This window comes from Sciurus carolinensis, assembly GCF_902686445.1.
Source record: "Sciurus carolinensis chromosome 19 unlocalized genomic scaffold, mSciCar1.2 SUPER_34, whole genome shotgun sequence".
In the NCBI taxonomy this organism is placed as follows: domain Eukaryota; kingdom Metazoa; phylum Chordata; class Mammalia; order Rodentia; family Sciuridae; genus Sciurus; species Sciurus carolinensis.
The window spans coordinates 2,986,117-3,008,879 of NW_025920112.1; positions in this window are offsets into that span (position 1 = coordinate 2,986,117).

Consider the following 22,763-nt stretch of genomic DNA (forward strand, 5'->3'; position numbering starts at 1 on the left):
GACTTTGTGTTCAGCACTATGTATGTGTCTGTGATGGCCTGAGATATTATCAGAGAGAAGTAGGACAGGAAGAGTCAATTCAGGTCTCAAAATCAAATGAAGAAAAAGTACAGTTTGAAACAATACTAAAAAAACACTCATAAAAGCAATTCATTTTTGTTCACTTTTTACTGTTTCACTTCATGGCTGATGTTCAGGGTTTTTTGTTTGTTTGTTTGTTTGTTTTTGTTTTTGTTTTTTTCACTTACTTTTAAGGAATTTGAAGAAGTATGTTTTCATGGAGAAATGGAACCAAACTTTACTTTGTTGTGTTGTTACCCCCAAAATTAAACTGGCACTTACTCTTGCTCCTGATAATCTTGGTGTTTATTCTGACCTATGTATGGAACTCTGCAATGACAGGTCTCATGTTCTTGGACTCCCAACTCCACAACCCATATACTTTTTCCTCAGCCAGCTCTTCCTTATGAACCTAATGTATCTCTCTACCATTATCCTTAAGATGCCATACAACTAGTTCTTTGGCCCAAACAGCATTTCCTTCTTAAATTGTGTGTACAAAGCTTTCTTCTTTATGACCATGGCTAGTTCTGAAGTCTTACTCCAGGTCTCCATGGCCTATGACCACTTTGTGACCTTCAGACACCCGTCCATTACCCCATCCACATAAACAAAAGAATAGGTGTGAAAATGATCTTGGAGTCCTGGATACTGGTTTTTCTCAACAGCCTAGTCCACATAGTGTATCCTCTGCATCTTTATTTCTGCAAGTCCAGAGCTATTGGACACTTCTACTTTGACATTCAGTCATGATGCTTCTTGTATGTTCAGACACTTAGTTCTATGAGCACATGAATTTTTTTAGTGCAGTCCTGGTACTCCTCCTTCTTTTCACTGATATCACTCCCTCCCATGAATGGATCCTTTTTCATGTCTTCCACAACTCTTGTGTCCTCACATGGTGGAAGGTAAAAAAGATTTTTTGGAACTATTTTTCAAAGGCCCTGATTTACTTTGTGGGTCACTACATTCAGGAGCAGAGTCACCTCCCATAGGTCCTACTGCCTAGAAACATCAATGCAGCATCCACATTTTAAAATAAGACATTCTCACCATAGCACATTCCTAACATCCCCATAACTGTACAATATCCTTCCCTGTGTGAATTGATCCTTATTTAGCAAAATCAGATTAGATTGAACCACGGGACACAGATGCCTGGCTTCTAGGAACTGTTGGGAAGCATATGGCAATATGTGGGAATAGTTTTCTGTCTCCTTCTGGAATTTTCCACTGTAAAGGAATGGCTTACCTACTCCACCCTACCCTTTCCATCATAGAAGAATCTCCTCCTCATCCTTGCCCCATTTACCTGTTATGTTATAAATGAAATATGGTTATGTGAATTGTTGTAAAAGACCAGAGCTGGCACAGTCAGACCCATCATGCCCCCTCTCATTTAAAAAGAATATTGGCACTTGTGTGTTTATTGAGTAGATAAGTTATTGGGTAATTGAGTGATATACAGCTAACATCATCCTCCACATTTATCCATTTTGTCAAGCACATGGGATGTGGCAGAAAGGCCAAACATCTGGAACATGAGCAGCAGGTGTTTGAGAGGATTTTAGAAGACAGAAAAAAAGGTAAAGTGTTGGTCCCTTTCCTGTGGGAAGCATGCACATGTGAATAAGTTTAGTAGTAAGAAAGGAAAGGGAATTTAATTGTGTGACATTAAGCCTGGGGATTTGCTCTGTACAGAGAGAGAAATAAAAATAAATGTATTCGCCTATATTTAATACTTAGCCAGAGTGAAAATTCAGTGGAAAGAATGCAACTCCTACAGTGCTTGAAATGTAAATGGAGACCTGGTTGCTTTGAATACAATTTGTCAGAGAGCTTTAAAATGGTTCACTCTGCAATGACACGCAAGGATCAATAAGTCGAGTAATGATTATTAGATCAATTTTGTTCTGTCCAGCGGAACCGGCGTGGAGAAAGGAGACATCACCAATCTTTAGTTGACCAAATTTATTGCGTCCTCCCTGTTTCTCTGCCTCCTTTGTTCTGCCACTATCTCCCTTCTTCTTCCCTCTCCCTCTCTCCTCCCCCAGGCTCCTAGCTTATCAGCCAGTTATAGCAAATCTTTCTCTCACACAGGAGAGCATGCAGAGGAATGTCAGCATAGCACTATATGAATCACGAGCTGTCCACACGCATGGCATGATATTAGATAGCCAATCCTTGAGCCTGGTGTCAACACGTCATAAGTCTCCAAGGAACTAGTAAGCAAGCAACCTTTATGGGTACTTCCTTATTTTGGTACCCAGTGCCCTTTGGCTCATTGCCAGGCACCATCTTGTCCAAGATGGCCCTCAACAGCTCCCCCTTTTTGTTATAAAAAGAAAAGGACAGCGACTGTGCCTGTCTTAGGTGCCAGAGTCAGACTTTATCCTTACCTGTCATTGGGAGTCAAAGAGCTGTTGGCATGCTTTGATCCCTGTCTTAGGTTGGTATAAAGTCCACCCTGTGCTTACCCATCATTGACTACCAGTCCTGTAATTGGGAGAGCCAATCTGAGGATCAGAGCCTTGGTCCATGGCCAAAAGGGCTTGCCGCACCATTAAGCCTTGCCGTCTTTGATGACTCCTTAGAGACAACAGATATCTGAGCAGCAATAATAACAGCAAGAACAACAATCCCATCATAGCAAAACTTCCCATCCATAGTTACCAAATTGTAACGCTGACTGTAAGAAACTAATGGCTTCTGGCATACCCGGGACCTTGACCTGAGTACTATATACCACAAATATAGAATTTCTCAATAGGGTAGTCAAATTAGTAAACTCTTTAGTCCATGTCCCATTAAGCATGCTACCAAGCTGTTTGGACAGATTGGCAGCAGCAGTAATATTAGAATAGGGTATCGGGTAATGCATAGTGCTTGGGCGTGCACTAGACAGTCCATCTGTGTGGTAACAGTCAACATGTCCACTTGTTCTTGCAGTAAGTTCACTCTTTGGTTAGAATCAGGATTCCCATGGCGAGCTGCGCATTGATGTTTTCCTGTGCTGTCAATGCTTCGGCAGTGGCTTGTGACAGATTGTTGAGCGGTGAGCAGTAGGAATAGCAGTTCCTAGGGCAAGTCCAGCAGCAGTGGCAACAGCTGCAGCAACTGCCACAGCAACAGTGATGGCTATAATGGTTGAGATACCAAAATCTCTTTTTGCTTTCGCGGGTAGGAAATTCCACTCACTATGTATTAAGGTCACTGAGACTGGAATGAATTTTGGAATCCTGGCAATCACAGCCAGAGGAAATAGTGAAGCATCCCAACAACTAGACACATAACACTCTTAACACATAACACATAATACATAACACTCTTAACACATAGCACAGTTAAGGACCTCAGTATCATTATCATTGTTATTAGTAATGTTAATATTAAACTTAGAACTGTTAGACAGAATGAACACAGAGACATGACACATACGGGAGTAGGGGAGAAAACCTGATAAAAGGAAGAGTAATTGGTCTTGCACCCTGTATAACTATAAACAGGTGTATACTTCCCTATGTATAGGTTTGCTTTAGATTGTACCTTTAATGAATGAGAGACAGATTGCCTCCCTGTATTATGGCAGTTTCTGAGGTGGCTAACCAGAGGAAGCAATGACTACCTCTTAACTTGAAGTTTAGACTAGTAATAAGTGACTTTACAGTGGAACCAGCTGGTAGGTAAGGAATACCCAGAAGTTCTGTACTAGGAAATAATTGAGGGAAAATTTGTGTGCCATGAGTGATATATCCCCAAAAGTTTTAAGAAGAGCTAACAACAGCAGGCTTACCACCATCACCATCATTTTGTGTTTCGGTGCCATTTTCTTTCTTATGGATAGTTCTTACCAAGCGCCCAGGGCACAGATAGGTTGTTGTTGGTCCTGAGGAAAAACACAAACAGATCCTCTCCCCCAAATTAATATTGGGTCAGGTCCTTTCCAGGACCCAGTCAAGATGTCTTTCCACATTGCTTGTGGATGGCCACCAGACTTTTCACTAAAATGTCTATCAGCCGCAGTACAGCCCATAGCATCCAAAGTTAAAAGGTTGAGGATGAATAAAGCAAGGTTAAGTCTGTTCTTGGGAGGGGCTAATGCCCCTATTCCCCCTTTTTGTTTAGTTAAGCAGACTTTTAAATGTTTGATTAGCCCTTTCCACGATAGCTTGTCCTTGTGGATTGTAGGGCAATCCTGTAGAATGATAGATATTAAACTTTGAGCAAAACTGTTGAAATGAAGAAGAAGTATACGAAGGCCCATTATCTGTTTTAACTGATTTTGGCCTTCCCATAGTAGCAAAGGCTTGAAGGCAATGACTGATTACATCTTTTATCTTTTCCCCTGTATGGGCGGTGGCAAATACATATTCTGAGTAGGTATCTACAGTTACATGTACAAATTTTAAAGTACCAAATTCGGGGAAATGGGTGACATCCATCTGCCATAGATGATTTGGAAGGAGCCCTCTAGGATTGACTCCAAAATGAGGAACAGATAAATGAAGCACACAAGCAGGACATTGTTTTATTATATTTCTGGCTTGTTCTTTTGTAATATTATATTTTATTTTGAGAGTAGTGGCATTGACATGAAAATCTTTATGGAAATTAATTGCTTCTTGTACAATATTAAATACATGAGGATGTCGAGTAGCTGAGTCTGCAGTAGAATTTCCTTGAGCTAAAGGCCCAGGTAAGCCTGAATGTGCTCTGATATGGCCTTTATATAAAGGTTCTTTGCAAGCCCACAGAAGAGTTTATGCTTGATAAAAGCATTGTTGTAAGGTAGATATAATTGCTTTTAGTTCAGTTTTTTGAGCAGACTTATGAGAAGTAATAATAGTCTGTACTATGTCAGAAACTACTGTAGCTGTGCTGGAGGAGGAGCCATCTATAAAGATTGTATTTATTGCTGGGATAGGTTGAGCGTTAACAACCTGAGGGAAAAATAACAGGATGTTTTTTGAAGAAGCTGACAATAGGTGAACTTGGCAAGTGATTATCAAATGTGGCCATGGTGGAACAATAAATTGCCCAATCTTCATTACTGTTAACTAGTATTTTAATCTGTTTTGCCAAGTATGGGACAATGACTGTCTGAGGTTGAACTCCAAAAACTTGAAGGGCTGTCTTAAGTCCTAATGTAACTAGATTTGCTACCATCACAGGATACGGGGAAACAACATTTTTGGGGGATACTGGCAAATGGATCCATATCAGGGGTCCAGTTTGCCACAACAGACCTGTAGGAGTATATTTAGAATCTAACGCTATGAGGCTAAAAGGCAAGGATAGATCAACTCTATCACTATGAGCATTTTCTAAAGCTTGTTCTACCAACCTCAAGGCTTTTCTACCTTCAGGAGTTAAATTTCTGGGGGATGTAGGGTCTGAATATCCTTGGAGAATATCAAACAGAGGCTTAAGTTGACCAGTGGTGATTCCCAAATTTGGTCTTACCCCATTTATATCACCTAATAATTTTTGGAAATCATTTAGAGTCTTGAGCCTTCCTGTGGCTAATTGAATTTTTTGCGGCCTAACACAGGTATCTAATATTTGATGTCCTAGAAAGGTAATAGGGCTGCGGGTTTGCACCTTTTCTGGGGCCACATGTAATCCCCATCTTTTTAGGGTTTTGATGATATCATCAAACACCCCTAATAAGGTCTTCTGTTCCTTATGAGCCAAAAGAATATCATCCATATAATGGAGACAATAAAGCCCTTTGCAATTTTGTCTAATCTGTGATATAGCCTGGTCAACATATATTTGACACATAGTGGGGCTATTTGCCATTCCCTGGGGAAGGACCACCCACTGGTATCTAGTATTAGGTCCTTCATTATTCAAAGAGGGAATGGAAAAGGTAAATCGAGGACTATCCTCGGGATGCACAGGAATGGAAAAGAAACAATCTTTTATGTCTATAGAAATGATATGATAATGTTTTGGAATAGCAGCTAATGAGGGGAGACCCAGTTGCACCGGGCCCATAATCTGCATACTGGAATTTATGGCTCTCAGATCTTGCAAGAGTCGCCATTTCCCAGACTTCTTTTTTATGACAAAAATGGGTGTATTCCAAGGGGAAGTGGAAGGAATGATATGATTTTCCTTCAATTGTTGATTAACTATTTCCTGCGTTGCCTCTATTTTTTCTTTAGAAAGGGGCCACTGGGGGACCCAGATAGGATTATTGGATATCCATGTTATCTTTAATGGTTCAGTGGCTCCTCCAGAAAACCCAGTCCCTTAGTCCCTGTTTGTCCTTCGACTTGAATGGGGCAGGTCATACCTTGTAGGTTCTTGCTTAGTCCTTTTCCAGGGATATAACCTTGTCCCACCATGACTGGCAAAACAGTTGGGTTTAGACAGGAAATATTTTGTTCAACTGAGGAAGAAATGACCATATCCATCTGTGTTAAAATGTTTCTTCCCCAAAGAGTGACAGGCAGGTGAGCTAATACATAAGGTTGGAATGTCCCCCTTTTTCCATCAGGGTCCTTCCAAGATAACACAGCTGAACTTTGTAATGGGGTTTGGGCAAATCCAAGTCCCCGTAAGGTAGTACTGGATGCTGTAACAGGCCATGATTTGTTCCAGTCCTTCTGTTTTATAATAGAGATGTCAGCACCTGTGTCTATTAGACCCTCTATGGGAGTACCATTAACTTTCAATTTAAGTATGGGTCTATTTTTTGTTGACTGTGCCCAAAAGACACCCGATCCTGCGGATCCAAACCCATTGTCTCCTCCAGTCCTTTGTGAACTGGGAAAAGTCCCATGATGGCCAGGTAATATCAATATTTGTGCTATTTTGTTTCCTGGAGAAACAACAGATACCCCTCGAGGGGAGGATAACATAATCTTTATTTCCCCAGTATAATCAGAATCAATGACTCCTGGAAATACTTGTAATCCTGACAGAGTTGTGGAACTCCGCCCCAACAATAATCCTACTGTGCCCTCAGGGAGTGGTCCATGTATGCCCATGGGGACCACTTGTACTCCCATCTCTGGGGTTATAACGAGTCGGGCGGAGGCACAGAGGTCCAATCTCCCGCTCCCTGTTGTTCCTCAGGACAATGAGGAGATAGTTGGAAAGGATTGTGGGTGGGGATCTGGACTATGGGATTCTGAAAGGCCCCGTATATTTGAGAGCCCCGGGTTGGGCCCCGCTGGCCGTTTTTTGACTGGGTAGGAAGAGGATTTCTCTCTATGTTAAATCTTGATGTACAAAACCTTGCCCAATGCCTTCCTTTCCGGCACCGGGGACATATACCTGGGGCAGGTTGATTTGTCCCTAGCTGTTCTCTAGTCTTAGGTGTTCCCCTGGGCTTTAACCCTGTGGGTCCTTCAGGGCAGTCTCTTCTGAAGTGCCCTTCTTGCCCACACTTAAAGCATATTATTCCTTTAGCTCTTGATTGCACCTGATTTGGCCCATGAAGAAAAGCAGCTATTACTTGTCCTGTAATGACTGCATCATTGATATCCCTGTAGACCTTTATATATGTACTTAAATCTTTATTTTTCCATGGTCTTATAGCTTCTTTACACCATCTATTTGCTTGCTCATAAGCTAATTGTTTTATTAAGGGCATAGCTTGTTCTGAATCCCCACTCTAGTAGCCGTTTGGATTAATCTATCAACAAAATCTGCAAATGGTTCGTTACTCCCCTGAATCACCTTAGACAACTGCCCCTGTAAATCTCCTGTCCCTTGAATTAACCTCCAGGCTTTAGTGGCAGCAGCAGCAATTTGTGCATACACTCCAGGATCATAAATAATCTGCTGTTGAATACCTTCATAGTTTCCTTCCCCTGTTAACATTTCTACATTTCTTTGAGGAAAGCCTGCAGCAGCGTTACAACGTGCTGTTTCTAATGAGGCTTCCTGCCATGCCGTTTTCTACACTAGGTACTGCTCCCCCCCCCCCATAGCACAGCTTTACATAGCCTTTTCCAATCTTCCGGCACTAGATTCAGCCCCGATACTGATTCCAACATACTAATTGTAAATGAGGCCTGTGGACCGTACGTAGCCACTGCTTCCTTAAAGTTTTTTACTGTTTTGAAATCCAGAGGTTGGTGGAATCTTTGTCTATTTTGGTCCTTTAGCACAGGGAAGATTTTTGGGACTGCTGAGGTTTCCTTAAGGGGGGTTTTTTCTCCTCGCGGTGAAAAACCCATCTGATTTACAGCATGAGATAACTCCTCCCAAGGGTACTTTGGAGGATATAGGGGACAGGCTGCTTGAGGGGGAGCGGCTGCCTCCAGGAAGGGATTGGTATTCCTTCCCGATATAACTGATGGGGGCAACTGTGTCCTTGATGCTCTTTCTAATTCCTCCCTAGTAAGCCTTCCTTTCTCTTCTTTCACTTCAGGAGAAGTTACACTTAGTTGCTCCTTTATCTCTTCCAGACATATATTTCCTTCTTCTACTAAAGTTTTTACTTTGCCTCTCTCAGATGTTAGACATTCCTTAATGAGCTGCCACATGGGAAAAGTACCTCTAGGTAATGGGGATAGTTTTTCTGCTTTAATAAGATTCTCTTTATGATGTTCTCATTGTGGAATATTTAGGATTCCCTCTTCCAAAAACCAAGGACTAACCTTGGCCAGTGTAGTTACATATGCTGTTACAGTAGATCGTTTTACAGCAGTTCCATTAGCCTTAAGTACATCTTGTATGATTCCTATCATATGATTTCTAGACACTTGTGACCCCATCCTGGAGCTACGAGACCTCCCTTATCGGGGCTATGTAGACTCCCTTCACCGGGGTTATGTGGCCTCCCTTCACCGAGGTTATGTGGCCTCCCTTTACCAGGGTGATACTGACTCCCTTTACCGGGGTGATGTGGCCTCCCTTTACCGGGGTGATACTGACTCCCTTTACCGGGGTGATGTGGCCTCCCTTTTACCGGGGTGATACAGACTCCCTTTACCGGGGTTATGTGGCCTCCCTTTTACCAGGGTGATATTGACTCCCTTTACCGGGGTGATGTGGCCTCCCTTTACCGGGGTTATGTTGCAGTTTTCCTATAGCTTACCTAAAGTTACTTAGTTTTCCTATAGCTTACCTTAAGTTACTTACATGGGAGGACGCAGAAGGAGGAAGAAGTTCCCCATCCGGGCCACCACTTGTTCCGTCCAGCGGAACCGGCGCGGAGAAAGGAGACATCACCAATCTTTAGTTGACCAGATTTATTGCGTCCTCCCTGTTTCTCTGCCTCCTTTGTTCTGCCACTATCTCCCTTCTTCTTCCCTCTCCCTCTCTCCTCACCCAGGCTCCTAACTTATCAGCCAATTATAGCAAAGCTTTCTCTCACACAGGAGAGCATGCAGAGGAATGTCAGCATAGCACTATATGAATCACGAGCTGTCCACGCGCAGCATGATATTAGATAGCCAATCCTTGAGCCTGGTGTCAACATGTCATAAGTCTCCAAGGAACTAGTAGGCAAGCAACCTTTATGGGTACTTCCTTATTTTGGTACCCAGTGCCCTTTGGCTCATTGCCAGGTGCCATCTTGTCCAAGACGGCCCTCAACAAATTTGGAAAATTTCTCTGTGCAGTCAGACTGTGCATTATTCATTAAATTTACAAATCTTGAATGAAGAATCCATCTTGCCTATTGGTCAAAAAGAAATATCATGCTCTTCCCTAGAATTTTCTTAGAAAATTTATGACCAAAATGTTTTGAAAAAACCTGAAGGTGTGCAGAACAATAATATTTCTGTTACAACTAAAGTAGGATGTAAATGTCTTATATCCACAAACATGTTATAAATTATTCAATCTAGTTTTTTAAATAGAAGCAAAGAAAATCTATGTAAGGGCATCCAGTACAGGTTCATATTACAAAATGTTTAATATTCTCAGAGCAAGATTTATTTCTTACATATTTATTTTTTAAGATTCACTTCCAAAATTTCAGTGTTCTATTATTCATTATAAGGAAAAGTGTTTTTTTTTTTTTTTCACTTTTGAGTGGTTGAAAGGAAAGTGAAACATACATACAAACAGCACAGAAACCAGGCAGAGAGATCCATAGTTAAGGAGCTCTGTTTTTCATTCAGTCTTATAAAGGCCTCTGCTTACAAAAAGTGAGAGAGGGCAGGGAAAATCTAAGTCTGCGCTATTTTATAGGGCTGCTTGTATATGTTTGCATGAGCTGCCTGTGTAAAACCTTGTGGTTGGCTATTTCTAGTATGAAATGTGTGGGTAAATTCTTGTTGTGGGTTCTTAGGAGAAAAAAGAGATATTTCACTTAAGTTGGTTAACATGTGGTGAGGGGGACAGGGAGGTATCTGCTAACTTTGTTTTCTCTGCAAGCACCTCTCTAGGCCAGGAAAATGAAACTTATTTCTATGACAGGAAAGTGAAACTTATTTTGTAAAATAGAGGTAAGGATTTAAAATGTTTGCCCAGATGTTAAACTTTAGACCTAATATTTCTCCCTTTTTTTTTTTTATATTGGACCCCTTGAGAATGTGGGTGAAGATTGCTCTTCTTGCTACTTCCAGCTGAAGTGGGGTGTTGTCCCCTAATTCAAATTCCCATCAGCATTCCAAGGAGTGCGGGAGGTCATAAGGATGCCAATGAAAATCTGAACTTGGAGGCAGTGGTGACATTGGGATGCATTCATCATTTTTGGATAGGTGCATATATTCCCCAAGGAGCATCTTGTTGACTGTCTAATTAGTGGAGATACTGGAGATACACTCCAAGATGGTCTCTTGGAGGCACCTGAAGTGACAGGGAACTAAGAAAGCCAAAGTTATCATTATTGTTGGTGGACCTAGTAGGGGAAGTACTCAAAACATGAGAGGGTTCCAAAAGTATGAGGAGAAAAGGGAGAGGCTAGGTGTGAAGCTCCTTTGTTGGATTTTTGTGATCAGATCTTGTAAGTTTGGTATATTTTGTTCAATTTTTCCTGATTGATTGATAAAGTAACAACATTACTCCCCAAGAAATAGCAAGGTATTATCCTGTTCAACTCTGATGAATTTTAGAGCCCATCTGTTCCATAAGAGCCCCTCTGCAAGGGAGGAGATTTGGGCCTGGACAATGCAGAAGGCTTTGCTGGAAGTTTCAATAGATTTAGCCATCTCATTGCTCAGTTGTTCTAATTGTCTAGCAATTTTTATGTTGTGTCCTAGAGCTCACACTGAAACTCCTATGGAAGTGAGGGAGGCAGCTATAGTAATGCCTACCAAGATTGAGAGGAAGGCCACACACTTCTCTTAGGTTAATGGAGTGAAATTTAACATAAATTCTGAATGACTATAAAAGGTAAGTTGAGGGGAGAGCAAATATGCATAACAAATGTTCAGGGTCCTATAGTGGAGGAGTTGATGCAAGTAGTTAGGGATTGTAAGCATAACAATTAGGTGTCGAGGTAGGCTATAATAGGAAGAAATGGAGTTAAGGGTGATGTTTGTACAGCATGGAAATTGAAGGAATGCCTTTAGTGGTGCCTTGGAGGGTGAACCAGCATGGTCCAGTTTAGGAAGATCTGTAGGACTTGAACCAAACAAAAATTTCTAACTCTGGTAGTTTCTCTTGATAGCAATTAGGCACTCCTGCCTAGGAATCTCTTTTGTGGCCTCCAGTCTTATGTATTCTTGGGGCTAACACAAGCATACATCTTAAGTTACATTAAACCATTGCTTCTTTGTTAAATGCCCAGGAATGAATATATTTTGGTGTTACCAGGTTTGCTAGGTGTTTAAGACCAAGCTGGTCAAATTGACCTGTTCCTGTCTATTGTTAAGAGTCAGTTGAATTCCCACGGGGGTCACTCATGGGAAATGTGAATACAGCTTCTTAGCTCCTTTAGCACCATTTGCTAGGTAGGGTCTTCTTGATGGTGTGACTTCCTTTAGAAGTATTAGGGATGTCTCCCTTTTTCAATGACCCTCCTCTACAGCAGGTGCACTGATTGGCTTTTCATTCTCTAGAGGTTTCATCAGTTTCCCTGATCAGGAGTTAATGTGGCCCAGAGTTGCAAAGCTCCTTACAGAAGTTCTCTTGTTCCCTGGGTCCAGGTTGACTCTGAGAGTCAGAGCAAAATATTGTTTTTTTTTTTTTTTTGGCCCCTTAATTTAAATCTCAGTCTTTACATTTGATCTTAAACATCTAGCAAGCCAGTCTCACCAGTCTTAAAATAAGAGTATTGGACTTTAATTTCTATGTTTATACCTTTACAGTTATTTATTCCCTTTTATTATATTGGGGTCTATATTAATTTGTCTATCCTATAGGTGATGACCTACTATCTCAAAATATTTCAGGTTGTTTGTTCTTGAAACAGTACTTCTGCAAAACATTAATCAAGTAACAGTTATAGAGTTTACAAGGAAAATACAAAATGGAATTAACAATAGTAAAAACATATTTAGTTTGTGTAACAGCTATCTTAAATTTTGACTGAGCAATACATTATATTCCCTGTTTGAGATCACAGTAATTTTATAACAAATACCATTTTTCTCACTATAACTTTAAATGAGTTAAATTCTGGCTTATTTTGGAGTCATTCTATTTGAGATGGGACACAGAGTCTTATCACAGGTAAGGTGGAGCTCTTCATAAATTTGAAGTAAAATGTTCTAGTTCTGAAGGTGATTTTTGTCTTCTCTTTAAATGTCATTTGATAAAGTTTCCTTAAATTGTTCCCTGAGTCTATATGAATGTTAGTTAACAGAATATAACATTAAATTTAAAACATGAGTCAAAAAAAGAGATCTTTCTACTTTCCTTCTTGTGGCCAAGTGGAAAAATGCTTTTATATTTCACAGTATTAACCTTTTAAATGGAGCATGATATATGGACATATGCACACATATAGACAAACAACACAATATACAAATAACATAAAAGCAAGGACCTTGTAACCTTTTGTAGATGAATTTCCATTGTAACATTATAGATGTTTAAAAAACTCCACAGTAGAACAAAAATTGGACTGATCAGAAAAACATTAACCTAGGTATTTAGGATCAAGTATATGAGCTCAAAAATATGGGATTTAGGAAAAAACAAGAGTTCTAGAAAAAAAGAGAGGACCCTTAATTATTTCCTTAAAGCACTATGAGCAAGACTGAGAAAGGAAGGAGAGGAGAGAGAGAGAGAGAGAGAGAGAGAGAGAGAGAGAGAGAGAGAGAGAGAGAAAGGGAGAGAGAGAGAGAGTCTTAAGACCATTTTTCTGTGTTGCAGCCCAGGAGTTTAAAGAGTTTCTTTTTTTTTGTTGTTGTTGTTGTTTTCCTTAAGTCTCAGGTTGGTCCCTCACTGGCTGGGCCTGTTGGCTTTTGCGGTTCACATTCCAATGTAGGATTCAGCAAGTCCAGGACTAGGAAATTACTGCCTAGGGCTTTTAAAACTTTTTACCGAGTTGGTAATTAGGTCAGGTTAGGATGCAGAAAATTATGAAACATCATTATGTTCCTTATTGAGACATGCCATTGGCTGCTGGTTTGGTCCCAATGCTGATTTTGAGGGTAAGGGACAGTATATTGTAAGGGGTCACAGTTAGGGGGGGACGAGTTTGTGAAAGTAACTTCCTGGAGTAGCTGTGTGAATGTAATGGCAAGACCAATAGGAAAAATAAGCCTCATCAGGGTTGCCTTTGCAAATTGGGGCTTGTTTGTGTTTGAAGGATATGTATTTGTATTGGGAAGAATATTTTCATTTCAAACTGAAGGAGGAGCAACCTGTGATGAAATCCTGTGGTGCGGTGATTGCATAGGCATTAAACTGGAGAATGACAGGAGTGTTAGTTGTGCCATCCTAGCAGGTAGAGTTAAGAAGAGTTGGTGTGCCTCAGGTTTTGTAATCTTGCAATTGCCAATAGTCTTATATTTTGGATTGTATAGGAGAGAAAAAGAGAATAAAAGTAAGAAAGAGAAAGAAAAGGTGCAAGGGAGATTAGGAGTTGCAGAGGGAATGTTTAAAGTGTAGGGAAGAGAAAGCCTGAACATATGGAATATCTTTCAAGCACTCAGAGAAGTTAAAAAGATTCCTAAGAATGTGGGGATCTAGGATGCTGTTAAGTGGCCATTTGGAGTCATTATCTAGCATATAGGATAACCAAATTTTATTATAAGAATGGATGGGTTTTTTGGATTGAGGTCTGTTGTGAGATGCATGGAATCTAAGTTAAACAAGAGGCAGCCCAGAGGACTGTATGTGGGGATTGAGAGTGAGTTGCTCATTGTGAGAGAGAATCTGGAAAATATAGAGGAGGGGCATCCCTCTGCCCTAGGGAAATACCTGAGTGAAGGACGGGGTACCTAGGGAGTCATCACGACTAATAGGTAAGCATCAAGGCTTAGCCCAGCGAAGCATGTAGGATTCCAGGGTGCCCAGCAGCAGGGGATTTTGTAGAGAATGAGTCATAGAAATGAGGTCCAGGACCAAGAGTACATCTCCATAGGGAAAGTCCTCTCAGAAGAGTCCACTGTCAGCCAGAGTTTTCCCCCAAAGCAATCAGTGTAGGGATTCAGCCATAGTTGCAAGAATTGTGGTTGGGGGTTCTCTCAAATCATTGAGAACCTCAGGGATATCAGGTGCTCAATGATCACTTTTCAGTTCTCATGGGTCATTTAACCAAAAGCCAGGGGAAGAACCACTTACCCAGTGAGGACTGTGTCAGGAAGTGAAGGGGAGCACTCAGTGAGATGGAAGTCTGGTCTCCAGAGAGGATCGGATAGAGTCCAGGGCAACTCAAACTCTTGAAACAAAGAAAACAACAGTCTGTCACCAGAGAAACTGGGTCCCAGGGCAACTAAACCCTTAGAGTAAGAGGAGCAAGCATGCTTGGGAGCCCAATCCAAGTCATGACACCAAATGAAAAAGTGACACATGCACGCAAACAACACAGAAACCAGACAGAGAGATCCATGGTTAAAAAGCTTTATTGTCAGTCAGTCTTACAAAGGCCATTGCTCAGAAAAGGTGAGAAAGGGCAGGAAAAATTTAACTCTGGGGTATTTTACAGGGCTGCTTGCATAAGCTTGCATGTGTAAAGACTTGTGGTGGGCTATTCCTAGTATGAACTGCCTGTGTAAAACCTTGTTCTTATGAGAACAAAGAGATATTTCACTTAAGTTGGCTAAAAGGTATTGAGGGGATGGGAAGCTATCTGCTAACTTATTTTTTCTACAAGCACCTCTCTAGGGCAGGAAAGGAAAACTTATTTCTAGAACAGGAATGTGAAACTTAGTTTATGAAATAGAGATAAGGATTTTAAATTGTTGCACAAGTGTGAAGCTTTGAACCTAATAGTGGTCCTGGCACAATAGCACCCAGGTCCAGCATTTGTAAAGTGAGGGATAATAATTTTTCTTCTATTCTGAAGTTCAAACTGAATTATTATTTCAAGGAATCTCATACAAAATCACAGTAATTGAAACTCTTGGTTTTGAGTGTACACATCCAGCCATTCTCCATTGGACCTTCATGAAGGTTCAGAATGCTCTAGAACATCAGGCCCTAAACTGACATCTGTACTCCATGTTCAGTGCAGCCCCCCACCTCTGCTCAAGATCTTCCCAAATAGCATGTGTGTTACGTCTCTATGCTTCTGTGATGCATGACTTTAAGGACCATTCAGAAAAAGAAATTTGGATATAAGAACTGTCATTTGCCTAAGTTGAAAGAAAACCTGTCATCCTGAGAACATTCAGGAGAGAGGACTATAGGGGGTTCTGATCTTGATGAATGTCAAGTTGATCATTGGACAATTTTAATGAGTATTCCCAAAAGTTCTGTAATTTCTACTCTCATGTATTATTTTAGAGCCAAAGATCACCAGACTTGAGGAAAGCTCAAATCAGAAAACATTAAGATCCACACAGTGCACTTGTGGGTGTGCACACACATACATACACACACATACACACACACATAAACAATTCTCTTGAACACACAGCCATGGACTTTTGTATGCTCTGGGTTGGAAGGGATTGGGAGAATGATCATTTTAAAGGAAAGTTCACAAGTTTGGAGATTGATCCCACAAAACATGTCTACTTAATTTTGCAAAGGAAACAATAACAGGCTGATGAAAGGTAAGTCAAAATGATGGACAAAAACATGAAAAGAAAGTTTTAAAGGATAAACTGGGTAAAATCAAACAAAGGGAAAATGAGCCAGAAACAATAGCATGAGATGATTGAAATAGAGAAGGTATTAAGGAGAAATAATAAAGGAGAATTAATGGATGACTATGGACATTCATAGAAATATGTAAAATAAAATAATAGATTTCATTTTGCAAAATGAAAAAAATTCTCAGAAATCAAATATTTTTGCTAATGTATGAGAATATCAGGAAAACATAATGAAATAAATAAGGAATATTTTATAGAAAGTATTTTCCTGAGAAATTCTCCTTGGGAACAAGATCCTAAGTCATTTGAGGAAATACTAGTATTGACAATGAGAAGCCTGAATTCCACCTTTTCCTGAGTCATCAGGAGGGAGACAGTCCTTGAGAGATTGGGAGGAGGGAGAGCACCATGCAGGGGGTAATGTGGCCATATATTTCAGGTTTTCAGTACAGGGTGCTCAATGCTGAGTCAGGGGATGATCTGCAGACTGTGGGAATCATGGTAGAATGCAAGAATAGCAATAAAAGAGTAAAGAATGAAATATTTCAAATTGTGTATTTGGCAGTGATTTCTTGAAAATGATACCAAGAATACAAATAATACAAAAAGATCTGTTTGACTTTCTAAACACTAAAAACTTTTCTGCATCACTATAAAAAAAGTGTACTGGGAATGCACAGGAGGGGAGAGATACATACAATCCCATCTGATTAGAAATAAGATCCAGAATATTATAAAAATCTACCACTCAATGTAGAGAAGGACAACTAGAAAATGAGTGAAGGACTTGAAGACTGAATTTCTCCAATGAGGATATTCTTGTGTGTACTCACCCAAGAAATAAAAATCAAAACCACAATGAGAAGCCATTTCATAATTACTAGGAAATTTTTCACATAAAAATACAAGACAAAATATGTTTTGAAAAGTATGTGTAATACTTAAAGCTTTGCAAGTTTTTGTGGCAATTATAAGTTGTGGTACCACTGTGGTCTCAAAATATTTAGACCTTAATTAATAAATTATCTAGCATTTACACCTATGGGGGTGCACATAAAGAATACAAAGTAAACACTAAAACAGTTATCTGTTTGCCATGTCCATCCACAGGTGAATGATGAACAAAACATGGTACATGAACACAATAGAACATAATTGGTGTTACAGAAAAGTACATATTGACCTATGCTGAAATTAAAATGAACACCAAAGAGATTAAACATACTGAAAGATGCCAGTCATACAATAGTAGAGTGGTCATATTAACAGAGACAGGAATTGGACTGGTGGTTGCCTGGGACTGAGGAAAGGGTAATTAGCTTTTACACAAGTTTTAGTTTGGCAGATATAAAAACTCTGAAGCTGCATGGCAGTTATGGTTGGACATCAGTGTGCATTAACTTAATAGCACAAAGTTATACACTTAAAAGGTTAAAGTGATTCATTTTATGTTATATTCTTTACCCCAATATAATATTTGGATTCTCAGATGTATTGTAAGATAATTAAAGTAGGACTCTGAGTCTTTTGGGAGCAATTGGTATTTAATTACCTTATAAACTTTGAAAATTTGCAAAAAAATTGATGTAAGTATATTATTTCTCTAAATGTCATTTCAAGTCAACATAAGAGATCAGCTGATTAGACTGATGAAATCACTATTATTTATATAAGATGTAAAAATAACTTAGTTATTAGCAAGTAAAAACATACTGTTTAAAATTAACACTACACTTTCTGTCACTTATATTTTATATAGAACTGTCAATGATTCAACTATGATGAGATTGCCAATATATCCTGATTTAAAATTTTGGAACAAGAAGGAAAAAGACAATGAATGACACATATATCTGATCTTTTATTTTGTGTCACAACAGTCAACACAGTTTCTATTCTATAACCTACATTCCAGTCTGCCAACATTAAACCACGTATCATCTAATATTGTTAATAAATTAGAGCCTGCCCCTCACATGGAAGCAGCCTTAACCAACATGCTCTGGTTTCAATAATGTAAGGACATTTTTTCCTCATGTAAAAAGGAATCAAATAAAGATAATGTGTCATTTTAATTTTTACCCCATGAACAGCTGTAAGTAACTTGGTGGAAGCACATGTTACAACATTTTTGCTTCCTTTGATTTTCTTAAGTTCCCCTCATAATCATGCAGTCTGGACCCCAGCAGTGCTGACCTGTACACAGGAGAAGAGCAGGTGGGAGAGACTCCAGTGAAGGCTTCTCACCAAGTAGAAGAGCAGAGCCTTGAATCTGCACTGTGTCCTACAGCAAACAAAGGGCAGAACCATCAACTTCCAGTGACCAGTGTCAAGTGCAGGCCACTAGAATGTGATAGGTTCCCTCCTGTTTGTGTCAGACATAATCCCACTAGGGTGAAAGTTCATCACTCACATCTTGTCAGTGACACAACTGAGGTCAGTATTTTTAAGTGAACTTCGTGAACTTCAACTATTAAAGTGTACACACACACACACATGAAATTATACACAATTTTACATGAAGGTATACACGTGATATATACATATATGTACACACATAAGTATGTTTTGTATTCTGTAAATAAATATGAACATATAAGTTTGAAAAAAATGCCTGGTCTAACTTATAATTGAAATGTATTTAGGTAATGAATCTGAAAGAAGGTGCATTTCTATTTAATCAACCAAAACAGAAATAAAAATTAATAAAAAGAGAGAAACATAGCTCACAAATTTTTTAGGAGAAATATGTAAACATTTATTAAACACAATAGAAATATTCTAGTATTTAAAATATCTGATTTCTGCATCTTCTCACTTCTTAAGATATCAAGGAAAGGACTACAATCATCCCACCTAATTAAGAAAGGCTATTATAACACAGAAAAAAATCACAAATACTGACATGGATGTTGAGAAAGGGGCAATCTTGTATACTGTCAGAAAGAATGTAAAATAGGATAGACATTATGAAAAATACTTTGGGAGTTCCTTAGAAACTAAAAGTAGAACTCCCAGAGGATTCAGAAACCCTATTAATGGGTGTATTTTCAAAGGAAATGAATTATAACAAAAGAGATGGCTAAACTCCCTTACTTATGGTAGCAATTTTAACATCAGGCAAGATATGGAATCAAGCAAGGTGTTCATCCAGATACATGGATGGAGAAAATGTCATAGAGAGAATAAAGGTGGCAGAGCTAAAATGGCCAGGCACTCTCCCAACCAGAGCCCAGAAAAGAGGCAGTGAAAGAACAGCTGACCAGAGAGGTGCAGGGAAGAGTGAATACTCTAAAAATAATATGCCAGAATGAGATGAAGGAACTAAAAGCTTGGTTACCAAATTAAAACAAAGAGAGCCAAGGTTGGGTCAGGGAGAGGGGTAACAAAGTGAGACAGAGGGAGAGAAAAACCCATTAACTTACCTCATTAACAATAGCTGGAAAGAAAAATGGAACAAGTTGAAACAGGACAAGCTCATCAAAGACAGAATTTAACCCAAATGTGGACTCAGAGCTATTTGAGACAGGGTTGTCACTCTGTAGAGTCATCAGCTGGTCAATCTGCTTAGAAGAATTTAAATCAACACACCTTATTCACCTTCTGAAAAGAAAAAAATAAAACAGAAGGATTGTCTCTGAAAGGGTTTTTCTCAGTATTCCATATTAAAGAAAGTGGTAGAGGGATAGGGAGTGTTGCTAGCTAAAAGTGACTGAAACCTCTTCCCCTTCATCTCAGAGATCTGACCTGAGAGCATATTCCCTAGGGACAGATAACATCAGTCCAGTTCTCAAAATTGCATCCACAGGTGTGGTGGCACATACCTGTAATCCCTGTGACCTTAGAGGCTGAGGCAGGAGGATCAGAAGTTCAACATCAGCCTCAGCAATTTAGTAAAGTCCTAAGTAACCTTAGGAGATTCTGTCTCAAAATTAAAAATAAAAAGTTCTGGGGATGTGGTTCAGTGGTTAAGCATCCCTGAGTTCAATCCCCAGTAGGCCAGTTGGTAATCTTCCCCTATAATGGTGATGGGAAAAACTTCAGTGAACTTCCCTGGATAGGTTGGGGGTTTTTGTGCTGCAGATAGACAACAGAGCACCTGTGCCCACAGGTCCTTTTCTTGCAGGCAACCACCAAGTACTTAGATAACAACTGTCCAAAATAGCAAAATGGGTGCCCAAGATTCAGAACTGTGGGCATTTGGTGGTGAGACACAGGCCAGCCAACTGGGCAAATATCTCCATGATATAAATGAGAGACAATGGAGGCTTCCATGCCACAGATCATCCAAAGGCAGTCTGTGTTCATAGATTCCAATCTTGCAGACAGTACATAAGTTCAATGCCTCTTTACAGAAGGCCATATGGAGGGGAGAGATGCACAGCACCCAATATTCTTACAGTTCAACAGCTTGGATCCCTGCATCCTGGGACCTAAAATCCAGAGGAACAGCAAGCAAACACAACTCAGCATCCTCAAAGCATGCAGGCTCAAGCACTTGGGCAGATGAACAAGAAAAATATTATGGGGCACAACTTCAGAACAGACCAATCACCACTGAGAAAACCAAATTTGAGAGTCTTCATTATGCTGACCAGCTGACTGTCTCACACAATGCCCCAAAAAATGGCTATTGGAAGAACAGCCCCAACCACAGGGTTGTAGGGGTTCTTATACCAAAAATCACATTAATCATAAGTATCTGTTGCTATGATTAGAAATTACACATTAACATCATGAGATCATCAACAGAGCAGGAAGTGGGTCAAAATAACCTTTACCTAGGTACAAACTAAAGAATGGTTACTAACATCCACACAATCACTGTTTACATGGTACATTGTTTAAGAGCAATAGGAATCAAAAGAGAGCAATTCTTTACTACATAGGAGTTGCCATTGTATATTATTAAACATGTCACACCAAGTAACTGATGATGGGCACAGAATTGGGATGTTCCCATGGGAGAAGCTTATTTCCTACATAACATGGAGTCTCAGAGCAAAATGGAGTCTGTTTAGTCATTTCCCTTAGAGTCAGACCTATAACATTCTCATGGAGCCAGATCTGTCAGCCCATCACAAAATATGTTGAGAATCCATGACAACCTGGCAGGCAGTCCCTGGAATCCAGAATTGTGGGAAGTTGTCCTTGTTTAGCAGAATCAGACTAGATTGAGTCAAGTGATGCAGAGGCCTGACTTCTAGGAACTGCTGGGAAGTATGTGGTACTGTCTCCTTCTGAAATTTCCACACTATCCTGTCCATCACAGAAGTAAGCTCCTCCAAGTCCCTCGTCCCATTTTACCTGCTTATCATAAATAAAGGAGAGTTAAGTAACTTGGTTGTTGTAAAGAGACCAGAGCTGATATGGCAGGACCTGTCACACCCCCCTCTCTTACAAAAGAGTATTGACTCTCCTGCATTTATTGAGTAGATTTTTTTTTGGTGTAATAGATAGAAAAACTGCCAACATCAAACATCCTCCACTTGCAGTTAAACCTTTCCTCCTACACGCTGGACATGGCAGAGAGGACCCCAACATTTGGCACCTGAACAGGGACTGTTTGAGAGGATTAAAGAAAGTATAAATAAAGAAGAAGGGTAAGGATGTTTGGCCCCTTTCTGGTGAGAAGTGTTCCCATATGTAAAAGTTTAATAGTAAGAAAGAAAAGGGAGAGGATCCAAGATGGCAGACTAGAGTTTGACTGCATCTCCCGTTGCTCCAGAATTCAGGATTCAAGAAGGGGAGGTATTGAGAGACTCAGACCAACATAGAGCTGTGGGTTGAGTCTCTCCCACTGGGTGAATCTCGGCCCGGGTGGCAGTCCCAGACAGTGGGCAGCTTCTCAGAGCAGGGCAGGGCAGTGAGAGTCTTCCCCAAGCAGCCCTGCTCCCACTGGTGACAGGAACAATCCATAGCCAGCTTCTTGGAGAAGGCCTACACAGTGAGAGCTTTTCTGCATAGATCCAGCCCCAAACCCCGGACCCAGCGGAGGGCCCTGGCCCGCAGGTGGCTTCTGGGACCACGCCAGGACAGCAAGAAGCTTTCCCAAGCAGCCCTGCTCCTCCAGCAGCAGGCGCGGTCCACAGCCAGCTTCTTGGAGCAGGCCCACCCAGTGAGAACTTTTCTGCACAGAGCCAACCCCAAGCCCTGAACCCAGCAGCAGGCCCTGGAACACAGTTGGCTTCTTGGACCAGGGCAGGGCAGCGAGAGATTTCCCCAGGCAGCCCTGCTCCCTTTCATGGCAGGCCCAGTCCACAGCCAGGTTCTCAGAGCAGGCCCGCCCAGTGAGAGCTTTTCCACACAGAGCAGACACCAAACCCCGGATCCAGTGGCAGGCCCCAGCCTGCAGGCAGCTTCCGGACCAAGGCAGGACAATGAGAGGCTTTCCTGAGGAGACCTACTCCCTCCAACAGCAGGTGGGGTCCACAGCCAGCTTCTTGGAGTAGGCCTGCCCAGTGAGAGCTTTACCACACAGAGCCAACCCCAAGCCCTGAACCCAGTGGTGGGCCCTGGCCTGTAGGCAGCTTCTGGACCAGGACAGGACAACAAGAGGCTTTCCCCAAGCAGCCCAGC